Source organism: Bufo gargarizans, chromosome 7 (genome assembly GCF_014858855.1).
Source record: "Bufo gargarizans isolate SCDJY-AF-19 chromosome 7, ASM1485885v1, whole genome shotgun sequence".
Classification (NCBI taxonomy): Eukaryota; Metazoa; Chordata; class Amphibia; order Anura; family Bufonidae; genus Bufo; species Bufo gargarizans.
In genome coordinates, this window is record NC_058086.1 from 130,556,202 (window position 1) to 130,569,978 (window position 13,777).

A 13,777-nucleotide genomic window follows, 5' to 3' on the forward strand; every position below is an offset into this window, starting at 1 on the left:
TTTTTGGTTTCAAAAATGAAATCATTGTGTAAAACTTACATAAATAAAAAAAAAGTATACATATTAGGTATCTCCACGTCCGTATCGACCGGCTCTATAAACATATCACATGACCTAACCCCTCAGGTGACCACCGTAAAAAAAAAAAAAAAAAAACAACGGTGTAAAAAAATAAATTTTTGGTCATCTTACGTCACAAAAAGTGTAATAGCAAGCGATCAAAAATTCATATGCACCCCAAAATAGTGCCAATAAAACCGTAATCTCATCCCGCAAAAAATGAGACCCTACTTAAGATAATCGCCCAAAAACTGAAAAAACTATGGCTCTTAGACTATGGAGACACTAAAACTTTCTTTTGTTTTAAAAATGTATTCATTGTGTAAAACTTACATAAATAAAAAAAAATTGTATACATTAGGTATCGCCGCGTCCGTGACAACCTGCTCTATAAAATTACCACATGATCTAACCTGTCAGATGAATGTTGTAAATAACAAAAAAAAAACGGTGCCAAAAAAGCTATTTCTTGTTACCTTGTCGCACAAAAAGTGTAATATAGAGCAACCAAAAATCATATGTACCCTAAACTAGTACCAAAAAAAAAACTGCCACCCTATCCCGTAGTTTCTAAAATGGGGTCACTTTTTGGGAGTTTCTACTCTAGGGGCGCATTAGGGGGGCTACAAATGGGACATGGTGTAAAAAAAACAGTCCAGCAAAATCTGCCTTCCAAAAACCGTATGGCATTCCTTTCCTTCTACGCCCTGTCGTGTGCCCGTACAGCAGTTTACGACCACATATGGGGTGTTTCTGTAAACTACAGAATCAGGTCCATAAATAATGAGTTTTGTTTGGCTGTTAACCCTTGCTTTGTAACTGGAAAAAAATATTAAAATGGAAAATCTGCCAAAAAAGTGAAATTTTGAAATTGTATCTCTATTTTCCATTAAATCTTGTGCAACACCTAAAGGGTTAACAAAGTTTGTAAAATCAGTTTTGAATACCTTGAGGGGTGCAGTTTCTTAGATGGGGTCACTTTTATGGAGTTTCTACTCTAGGTGTGCATCAGGGGGGCTTCAAATGGGACATGGCGTAAAAAAAAACAGTCCAGCAAAATCTGGCTTCCAAAAACCGTATGGCATTCCTTTCCTTCTGCGCCCTGTCGTGTGCCTGTACAGCAGTTTACGACCACATATGGGGTGTTTCTGTAAACTACAGAATCAGGGCAATAAAGATACAGTCTTGCTTTGCTTTGTTAGTGGAAAAAATTGGTTAAAATGGAAAATTAGGCAAAAAAAATGAAATACTCAAATTTCATCCCCATTTGCCAATAACTCTTGTGCAACACCTAAAGGGTTAACGAAGTTTGTAAAAATCTGTTTTGAATACCTTGAGGGGTGTAGTTTATAGAATGGGGTCATTTTTGGGTGGTTTCTATTATGTAAGCCTCGCAAAGTGACTTCAGAGCTGTAGTGGTCCCTAAAAATTGGGTTTTTGTAAATTTCAGAAAAATTTCAAGATTTGCTTCTAAACTTCTAAACCTTGTAACATTCCCAAAAAATAAAATATCATTCCCAAAATAATTCAAGCATGAAGTAGACATATGAGGAATGTAAAGTCATCACAATTTTTAGGGGTATTACTATGTATTACAGAAGTAGAGAAACTGAAACTTTGAAATTTGCTAATTTTTCAAAAGTTTTGTTAAATTAGGTATTTTTTGGTGCAAAAAAAAAATATATTTTTTTACTTCATTTTACCAGTGTCATGAAGTACAATATGTGATGAAAAAACAATCTCAGAACGGCCAGGATAAGTCAAATTGTTTTAAAGTTATCAGCACTTAAAGTGACACTGGTCAGATTTGCAAAAAATGGCATGGTCCTAAGGTGTAATAAGGCTGTGTCCTTAAGGGGTTAATTAGCATTCAACGCACATGATAGATCATTTTCTTTTTTAATATTTCTGAAATTTTATTGCACAAAACAAATAAACAATTATTTTTTAAATTACAGTTATGCAAACTGAAAAAAAAAATTATTAAATGGGTTTGCTAATTTCTGATGTTTGTTTTGTTTATATAGTTTTAGGTGAACAAGGAGGCTATGGGTCAGTTTGGATTGGTATATTCATAAAAAAAAAAAAAAAGGGATTTTATTAGGGATTTTCTTAGGGATTTTTGCCCCTTGCAGACACTAACACATATTTTTTTCTATTTTGCAGTTTTCCACTGTAACTGGGGTGTGAGGAATATGGATTATTATTTACTGTCAGCCATGTTACCACACCAACCACATCTGCTGAAAGGTAGCAGAGGTAGTAAGCTCCACAGGGGGGGGCCCTGCTTCAAAGCCAGCCAGATGGCAGAGAGCCTCTAGCAGTCCACCTTCTCACCTCCATTCAGCTAGCCAGCAACCCAGCTAATGGAACAGGAAAAACTTCCCTGCAGGGGGTCTAGGCTATTCCCCAGTTCAATGAACATTATCAGACATCATTGAACCGGCGGCTCATAAGTAGAGTTGAGAGGACACCTGGATGTTCGGGTTCGGCCAAACTTCTGAAAAAAGATCGAGTTCGGGACCCGAACTTGACCCCGAACCCGAACCCTATTGAAGTCAATGGGGACTCGAACTTTTTAGCACTAAAATGGCTGAAAAAATGTAATGGAAAGAGCTAGAGGGCTGCAAATGGCATCAAAATGTGATTAAGAGCATGGCAAGTGCTCTGCAAACAAATGTGGATAGGGAAATGACTTTAAATAACATAAAATACGTTAAAAAATAAATAAATCTTGATCTAGGAGGATGAGGTCCATATGGAGTAGGAGGTTGAGGAGGCGGTGGATGTGGTGGTGTAGGTGGAAGCGGCGGTGGAGGAAGAGGTAGCCTACACAGTTTTTTGGTTTCAAATTAAATTTTTTAAATATAACCTGTGATAACCGCCTGCAGTCATGCTAAACACACGTTCAGACAATACGCTGGCTGCAGGGCAGGCCAGCACCTCCAAGGGGTAAAGGGCAAGCTTCAGGCCATGTGCCCAATTTGGAGACCCAGAAGTTGCAGGGGCTGACCCCTGTCAGTCAGTTCGTGTAGGCGTGTGCAGACTTACTGCCCCACTATGTCCCCGTGATGTTCACAATCCAATTTGATATCTGCTCTATCAACTTTCGATGTTCTTTTCTGCGCCTACCATGGTGATCACGGGTGGTGGGGAATCAGGGTTCCACGCCGGAGAGGGAGCGTGAGAAAGAGAGACCACATCCAAGGGAGGATTCATTTTTTCAAATCTAAAATTATAGAGTTGAATTATGGGAGAATTTATTAAAGCATAAAAGTGTGACAACTTTTTAAAGTTTAAGCATTGAATGAAAGGATGTGGCTCGCATTAATTACTGAAGAATTTATTAAATTTCATTCCATGTCACCTATGCAGAGCAGGGGTTTATTCACGTCTAAAATTGTATAATGTCAACCCAAGAATGTAACAGAAAAATTTGTGAAATGTATTAACCTGTCTACCTGTTAAAGAAAAATTATTGAAATTTATTAAGCTGTCAACTAGGTAGAGGAGGGATATATTACACCCAAAAATGTGTGAATTTGTGAATTTCCCCCAAAAATGTAACAGACCAATTTTTTTTTTTTTACCGGTCTAATAGGTATAGCAGTGGTACATCACACCCGAAAATAGTTGAATTTCACCAGAAAATATAACTGACAATTTTTTTTTTTAACCTGTCTACCAGGTATAGCAGTGGTACTATACACCCAAAAATTGGTGAATTTCACACGAAAATGTAACTGACAAAGTAGTGAAATTATATAAAATAAAATACGCAATTGCGCTGCAGTATAACAATGGCTGGTTAGTGCCGGCATAAGAGTCCTGAGGTATCCTTGACTGGTTCATTTTAACCACTTTAACCCCCCTAGCTGAAACACCCTTAATGGCCAGGCCACTTTTTACACTTCTGCACTACACTACTTTCACCGTTTATTGCTCGGTCATGCAACTTACCACCCAAATGAATTTTACCTCCTTTTCTTCTCACTAATAGAGCTTTCATTTGGTGGTATTTCATTGCTGCTGACATTTTAACTTTTTTTTTATTAATCAAAATTTAACTATTTTTTGTAAAAAAAAAAATTCACTTTCAGTTGTAAAATTTTGCAAAAAAAATGACATCCATATATAAATTTTTCGCTAAATTTATTGTTCTACATGTCTTTGATAAAAAAAAATGTTTGGGCAAAAAAAAAATGGTTTGGGTAAAAGTTATAGTGTTTACAAACTATGGTACAAAAAAGTGAATTTCCGCTTTTTGAAGCAGCTCTGACTTTCTGAGCACCTGTCATGTTTCCTGAGGTTCTACAATGCCCAGACAGTACAAACACCCCACAAATGACCCCATTTCGGAAAGTAGACACCCTAAGGCATTCGCTGATGGGCATAGTGAGTTCATAGAACTTTTTATTTTTTGTCACAAGTTAGCGGAAAATGATGAATTTTTTTTTTCTTACAAAGTCTTATGTTCCACTAACTTGTGACAAAAAATAAAAACTTCCATGAACTCACTATGCCCATCACAAAATGCCTTGGGGTTAGAGTTGAGCGAACACCTGGATGTTCGGGTTCGAGAAGTTCGGCCGAACATCCCGGAAATGTTCGGGTTCGGGATCCGAACCCGATCCGAACTTCGTCCCGAACCCGAACCCCATTGAAGTCAATGGGGACCCGAACTTTTCGGCACTAAAAAGGCTGTAAAACAGCCCAGGAAAGAGCTAGAGGGCTGCAAAAGGCAGCAACATGTAGGTAAATCCCCTGCAAACAAATGTGGATAGGGAAATGAATTAAAATAAAAATTAAATAAATAAAAATTAACCAAAATCAATTGGAGAGAGGTTCCATAGCAGAGAATCTGGCTTCCCGTCACCCACCACTGGAACAGTCCATTCTCAGATATTTAGGCCCCGGCACCCAGGCAGAGGAGAGAGGTCCCGTAACAGAGAATCTGTCTTCATGTCAGCAGAGAATTAGTCTGCATGTCATAGCAGAGAATGAGGCTTCACGTCAGCCACCACTGCAACAGTCCATTGGCATATATTTAGGCCCAGCACCCAGGCAGAGGAGGGAGGTCCCGTAACAGAGAATCTGTCTTCATGTCAGCAGAGAATTAGTCTGCATGTCATAGCAGAGAATGAGGCTTCACGTCAGCCACCACTGCAACAGTCCATTGGCATATATTTAGGCCCAGCACACACACAGGCAGAGGAGAGAGGTCCCGTAACAGAGAATCTGGCTTCATGTCAGCAGAGAATCAGTCTGCATGTCATAGCAGAGAATGAGGCTTCACGTCACCCACCACTGCAACAGTCCATTGGCATATATTTAGGCCTAGCACACAGGCAGAGCAGAGAGGTCCCGTAACAGACAATCTGGCTTCATGACAGCAGAGAATTAGTCTGCATGTCATAGCAGAGAATGAGGCTTCACGTCAGCCACCACTGCAACAGTCCATTGGCATATATTTAGGCCCAGCACCCAGGCAGAGGAGAGAGGTCCCGTAACAGACAATCTGGCTTCATGTCAGCAGAGAATTAGTCTGCATGTCATAGCAGAGAATCAGGCTTCACGTCAGCCACCACTGCAACAGTCCATTGTCATAAATTTAGGCCCAGCACCCAGGCAGAGGAGAGAGGTCCCGTAACAGACAATCTGGCTTCATGTCAGCAGAGAATTAGTCTGCATGTCATAGCAGAGAATGAGGCTTCACGTCAGCCACCACTGCAACAGTCCATTGGCATATATTTAGGCCTAGCACACAGGCAGAGCAGAGAGGTCCCGTAACAGACAATCTGGCTTCATGACAGCAGAGAATCAGTCTGCATGTCATAGCAGAGAATCAGGCTTCACGTCAGCCACCACTGCAACAGTCCATTGTCATAAATTTAGGCCCAGCACCCAGGCAGAGGAGAGAGGTCCCGTAACAGAGAATCTGGCTTCATGTCAGCAGAGAATCAGTCTTCATATCATAGCAGAGAATCAGGCTTCACGTCACCCACCACTGTAAGAGTCAATTTTCATAAATTTAGGCCCAGAACCCAGGCAGAGGAGAAAGGTCCCGTAACAGACAATCTGGCTTCATGTCAGCAGAGAATCAGTCTTCATATCATAGCCTAGAATCAGGCTTCACGTCACCCACCACTGTAAGAGTCAATTTTCATAAATTTAGGCCCAGAACCCAGGCAGAGGAGAAAGGTCCCGTAACAGACAATCTGGCTTCATGTCAGCAGAGAATCAGTCTTCATATCATAGCAGAGAATCAGGCTTCACGTCACCCACCACTGCAACAGTCAATTGTCATAAATTTAGGCCCAGCACCCAGGCAGAGGAGAGAGCTCCCGTAACAGAGGATCTGGCTTCATGTCAGCAGAGAATCAGTCTGCATGTCATAGCAGAGAATGAGGCTTCACGTCAGCCACCACTGCAACAGTCCATTGGCATATATTTAGGCCTAGCACACAGGCAGAGCAGAGAGGTCCCGTAACAGACAATCTGGCTTCATGTCAGCAGAGAATCAGTCTGCATGTCATAGCAGAGAATGAGGCTTCACGTCAGCCACCACTGCAACAGTCCATTGGCATATATTTAGGCCTAGCACACAGGCAGAGGAGAGGTTCATTCAACTTTGGGTAGCCTCGCAATATAATGGTAAAATGAAAATAAAAATAGGATTGAATGAGGAAGTGCCCTGGAGTCCAATAATATATGGTTATGGGGAGGTAGTTAATGTCTAATCTGGACAAGGGACGGACAGGTCCTGTGGGATCCATGCCTGGTTCATTTTTATGAACGTCAGCTTGTCCACTGCAGAAAGACGCAGCAGTTGGCACCTGTGTTTCGTCATCATCAGAGACATGCTGAGGTGGTATTCCCATGTCCTCATCATCAGGAAACATAAGTGGTTGTGCGTCAGTGCATTCTATGTCTTTCACCGCTGGGGAAGGGCTAGGTGGATGCCCTTGGGAAACCCTGCCAGCGGAGTCTTCAAACAGCATAAGAGACTGCTGCATAACTTGAGGCTGAGACAGTTTCCCTGGTATGCATGGGGGTGATGTGACAGACTGATGGGGTTGGTTTTCAGGCGCCATCTGTGCGCTTTCTGCAGAAGACTGGGTGGGAGATAATGTGAACGTGCTGGATCCACTGTCGGCCACCCAATTGACTAATGCCTGTACCTGCTCAGGCCTTACCATCCTTAGAACGGCATTGGGCCCCACCATATATCGCTGTAAATTCTGGCGGCTACTGGGACCTGAGGTAGTTGGTACACTAGGACGTGTGGATGTGGCAGAACGGCCACGTCCTCTCCCAGCACCAGAGGGTCCACTAACACCACCACGACCATGTCCACGTCCGCGTCCCTTACTAGATGTTTTTCTCATTGTTATGGTTCACCACAACAACAAATATATTATTTGGCCCAATGTATTGTATTCAAATTCAGCGGGATATAAATTTGAGGCCTAGTATTTAGGCGCTGGGTGACCGGTATGGATTTAGTGACAGAATTAGACTTGGAAATGCACAGAAGCGTGTGTGTGAAGTTATTCTGAATGACCCTATGTGCACCTTCAATATTATATACCCTTTTAGGGATAGATTTCAAATAGCTCTGATATAGCAGAAACCACTAAATTATGAAATTGCTAAATTGGGAATTGTACTTCAACCCAGAACAAAAAATGTGCTTTGACGGACACTAAATATCTTGCCCAGCAACAACAGTACAGCGGTGGGTAACGAGAGATTTAGAGGGAATTAAATTTGAGGCCTAGTATTTAGGCGCTGGGTCACCGGTATGGATTTAGTGACAGAATTAGACTTGGAAATACACAGTAGCGGGTGTGTGTGAAGTTATTCTGAATGACCCTATGTGCACCTTCAATATTATATACCCTTTTAGGGATAGATTTCAAATAGCTCTGATATAGCAGAAACCACTAAATTATGAAATTGCTAAATTGGGAATTGTACTTCAACCCAGAACAAAAAATGTGCTTTGACGGACACTAAATATCTTGCCCAGCAACAACAGTACAGCGGTGGGTAACGAGAGATTTAGAGGGAATTAAATTTGAGGCCTAGTATTTAGGCGCTGGGTCACCGGTATGGATTTAGTGACAGAATTAGACTTGGAAATGCACAGAAGCGTGTGTGTGAAGTTATTCTGAATGACCCTATGTGCACCTTCAATATTATATACCCTTTTTGGGATAGATTTCAAATAGCTCTGATATAGCAGGAACCACTAAATTATGAAATTGCTAAATTGGGAATTGTACTTCAACCCAGAACAAAAAATGTGCTTTGACGGGCACTAAATAACTTTCCCAGCTACAACAGGACAACGGTAACGAGAGATTTAGAGGGATTTAAATTTGAGGCCTAGTATTTAGGCGCTGGGTGACAGGTATGGGTTTAGTGACAGAATTAGACTTGGAAATACACAGTAGCGGGTGTGTGTGAAGTTATTCTGAATGACCCTATGTGCACCTTCAATATTATATACCCTTTTAGGGATAGATTTCAAATAGCTCTGATATAGCAGAAACCACTAAATTATGAAATTGCTAAATTGGGAATTGTACTTCAACCCAGAACAAAAAATGTGCTTTGACGGACACTAAATATCTTGCCCAGCAACAACAGTACACCGGTGGGTAACGAGAGATTTAGAGGGAATTAAATTTGAGGCCTAGTATTTAGGCGCTGGGTCACCGGTATGGATTTAGTGACAGAATTAGACTTGGAAATACACAGTAGCGGGTGTGTGTGAAGTTATTCTGAATGACCCTATGTGCACCTTCAATATTATATACCCTTTTAGGGATAGATTTCAAATAGCTCTGATATAGCAGAAACCACTAAATTATGAAATTGCTAAATTGGGAATTGTACTTCAACCCAGAACAAAAAATGTGCTTTGACGGACACTAAATATCTTGCCCAGCAACAACAGTACACCGGTGGGTAACGAGAGATTTAGAGGGAATTAAATTTGAGGCCTAGTATTTAGGCGCTGGGTCACCGGTATGGATTTAGTGACAGAATTAGACTTGGAAATACACAGTAGCGGGTGTGTGTGAAGTTATTCTGAATGACCCTATGTGCACCTTCAATATTATATACCCTTTTAGGGATAGATTTCAAATAGCTCTGATATAGCAGAAACCACTAAATTATGAAATTGCTAAATTGGGAATTGTACTTCAACCCAGAACAAAAAATGTGCTTTGACGGACACTAAATATCTTGCCCAGCAACAACAGTACAGCGGTGGGTAACGAGAGATTTAGAGGGAATTAAATTTGAGGCCTAGTATTTAGGCGCTGGGTCACCGGTATGGATTTAGTGACAGAATTAGACTTGGAAATGCACAGAAGCGTGTGTGTGAAGTTATTCTGAATGACCCTATGTGCACCTTCAATATTATATACCCTTTTTGGGATAGATTTCAAATAGCTCTGATATAGCAGGAACCACTAAATTATGAAATTGCTAAATTGGGAATTGTACTTCAACCCAGAACAAAAAATGTGCTTTGACGGGCACTAAATAACTTTCCCAGCTACAACAGGACAACGGTAACGAGAGATTTAGAGGGATTTAAATTTGAGGCCTAGTATTTAGGCGCTGGGTGACAGGTATGGGTTTAGTGACAGAATTAGACTTGGAAATACACAGTAGCGGGTGTGTGTGAAGTTATTCTGAATGACCCTATGTGCACCTTCAATATTATATACCCTTTTAGGGATAGATTTCAAATAGCTCTGATATAGCAGAAACCACTAAATTATGAAATTGCTAAATTGGGAATTGTACTTCAACCCAGAACAAAAAATGTGCTTTGACGGACACTAAATATCTTGCCCAGCAACAACAGTACAGCGGTGGGTAACGAGAGATTTAGAGGGAATTAAATTTGAGGCCTAGTATTTAGGCGCTGGGTCACCGGTATGGATTTAGTGACAGAATTAGACTTGGAAATACACAGTAGCGGGTGTGTGTGAAGTTACTCTGAATGACCCTATGTGCACCTTCAATATTATATACCCTTTTTGGGATAGATTTCAAAGAGCTCTGATATAGCAGGAACCACTAAATTATGAAATTGCTAAATTGAGAATTGTATTTCAACCCAGAACAAGAAATGTGCTTGAACGGACACTAAATAACTCGCCCAGCTACAGCACTAGGGACAGATTTAGCTGGATATAAATTTGAGGCCTAGTATTTAGGCGCTGGGTGACCGGTATGGATTTAGTGACAGAATTAGACTGGGATATGGCCAAAAAATGAACAGACTATTGCTGGTTAAATGCACTTGGTGTGACAGCTTCACCCTGATGTAGGCTTTAGCCAAAAAACAACCACACCATTGAGGGTTAAATGCACTTGGTGACAGGCGCAGCTTGCCCCTGATTTTGTATATGGCCAAAAAATGAACAGACTATTGCTGGTTAAATGCACTTGGTGTGACAGCTTCACCCTGATGTAGGCTTTAGCCAAAAAACAACCACACCATTGAGGGTTAAATGCACTTGGTGACAGGCGCAGCTTGCCCCTGATTTTGTATATGGCCAAAAAATGAACAGACTATTGCTGGTTAAATGCACTTGGTGTGACAGCTTCACCCTGATGTAGGCTTTAGCCAAAAAACAACCACACCATTGAGGGTTAAATGCACTTGGTGACAGGCGCAGCTTGCCCCTGATTTTGTATATGGCCAAAAAATGAACAGACTATTGCTGGTTAAATGCACTTGGTGTGACAGCTTCACCCTGATGTAGGCTTTAGCCAAAAAACAACCACACCATTGAGGGTTAAATGCACTTGGTCGCAGCTTGTGCTGGCGCACCACAAGACACAAAATGGCCGCCGATCACCCCAGAAAAATGAGACTGACAAACGGTCTGTGCAGCCTAAAAACAGTGAGCAATTGAGGATCAGCAGCTCAATGATCCACAGCTGCAGATCGATCAGTTAATCAAGTCCTTTGGAGGAGTTAATCTGCCTAATCTCGCCCTACTGTCGCAGCCGCAACCTCTCCCTACGCTAATCAGAGCAGAGTGACGGGCGGCGCTATGTGACTCCAGCTTAAATAGAGGCTGGGTCACATGGTGCTCTGGCCAATCACAGCCATGCCAATAGTAGGCATGGCTGTGATGGCCTCTTGGGGCAAGTAGTATGACGCTTGTTGATTGGCTGCTTTGCAGCCTTTCAAAAAGCGCCAAGAAAGCGTCACAAAAGCGCGAAGAAAGCGACGAACACCGAACCCGAACCCGGACTTTTACGAAAATGTCCGGGTTCGGGTCCGTGTCACGGACACCCCAAAATTCGGTACGAACCCGAACTATACAGTTCGAGTTCGCTCATCCCTACTTGGGGTGTCTTATTTCCAAAATGGGGTCACTTGTGGGGTAGTTATACTGCCCTGGCATTTTAGGGGCCCAGATGCGTGAGAAGAAGTTTGAAATCAAAATCTGTAAAAAATGACCGGTGAAATCCGAAAGGTGCTCTTTGGAATGTGTACCCCTTTGCCCACCTAGGCTGCAAAAAAGTGGCACACATCTGGTATCACCGTACTCAGGAGAAGTTGGGGAATGTGTTTTGGGGTGTCATTTTACATATACCCATGCTGGGTGAGAGAAATATCTTGCCAAAAGACAACATTTCCCATTTTTTTATACAAAGTTGGCATTTGACCAAGATATTTATCTCACCCAGCATGGGTATATGTAAAATGACACCCCAAAACACATTCCCCAACTTCTCCTGAGTACGGTGATACCACATGTGTGACACTTTTTTGCAGCCAAGGTGGGCAAAGGGGCACACATCCTAAAGAGCACCTTTCGGATTTCACAGGCCATTTTTTACACATTTTGATTGCAAACTACTTCTCACGCATATGGGCCCCTAAAATGCCAGGGCAGTATAACTACCCCACAAGTGACCCCATTTTGGAAAGAAGACACCCCAAGGTATTCCGTTCAGCCTCTGGGCTGAAAGAAAAAAATGAACTGCACAGATTTCTTCATTCGCATCGATCAATGCGGATGAAAAAATCTCTGCCAAAAAAAAAAGGAGGGGAAAGGCGTCTGCCAGGACATAGGAGCTCCACCCAACATCCATAACCACTTAGCTCGTATGCCCTGGCAAACCAGATTTCTCCATTCACATCAATCGATGTGGATGAATAAATCATTGCCGGGATATTTTTTTTTATATATACAAAGTGTTTGCCAAAGCATATGAACACCGCCACCTCCTCAGCTCATATGCCTCAGCAAACGTATCTTTTACTGCAGAGGAGAAATCTCGTCTTGCAGCGCCGCATACACCGACTTGTGTGTAATCTGACAGCAGCGCAATGGTTCTGTCAGAATGCACATCAGTGCTGCAGCTACTCGATCGGTTGGTCCACCTGGAAGGTAAAAAAAAAAAAACAGGCCGCAACGCAATCATTTTATTAACTTTATAAAAACTTTTGAACAGAACACATGAACTTTAACTTTTTGAACTGAACGTTAACCTTTTTGCTTACTGGTGATTTTATTTTTTTATTTTTTACCTTTATAGGACAAACCTTTCCTTCCCCATGGGACAATGTGCAAAGCGCAAATCACCCAAAGATGTGGTGAAGTGCGTTATGCACTTTTTTCCAGGTGAAAGGAGAGGTTTGCAGTAGCTCTGTGTGAATGGGCCCTAATAGCCCTGTGTGCCTGTCCTGGTGAGATGTGATCCCTATGCTAGGTGTTCCTGTGTGTGGTACTTATGGAAACACTCCCCTAAGCATAGGGCAGGGTGGTCAGGGCAGTCAGGACAGAAATAGCGGTGTCACGCCTTATTCCACTCCTGCTACAGACACAACATCTTTTTCGGGGTGACGGTTGGGTTGAGGTACCGGCAACGACATTGGGGAAATGTCGCTCGTGTAGACGGCTAACTGCACTGGTGGATGGGGCCACAGAACCTCCTGGGTACAGGAGGTTCTCGATGATCTCTTCCTGAAATTTGAGGAAGGATTCTGTTCTCCCAGCCTTACTGTAGAGAACAAAACTATTATATACCGCCAATTGAATTAAATATACAGACACCTTCTTATACCAGCGTCTGGTTCTGCGGGAAACTAAATACGGAGACAACATCTGGTCATTGAAGTCCACCCTCCCATGTGAAGATTATAGTCGTGGACTGAGAGGGGCTTTTCAATGACACGGGTTGCTCGCTCAGTTTGGATTGTCGTGTCTGCGTGAATGGAGGAGAGCATGTAAACGTCACGCTTGTCTCTCCATTTCACCGCGAGCAGTTGTCACGACTGTGACTGATCCAGACAGGTCTGGGAGGAGAAGGTCGCAGCGACTTGCTACTCGCGATAGCTTGTGAGTTTGCTCCGTGGTTCAGGGTATGTCATCCGGGTTTTGCCTTGTGAACCTTTTTGTCCTGACTGGGAGTTTGTAGGCATCCTTCTCAGGTGAGTCCTGTCTGCCACTCCCAGCTACTATATTAGTTTCAGTTTCACTTGCAGTCATTGCCAGATATAGTCCTTACTTCCAGTGCTATTCTGACCTTTGGAGGTGATCGTTTGACGGTATTGCCGTGGAGCTCTGGTCTGGCGTGGACTGTCGTTGTTGGGATCACCTTCTCTGCTCGTGACTGGATAAGTCTATGTTATAGATTGTTTGTTTGTTTGTTGCTGTCTTCCCCT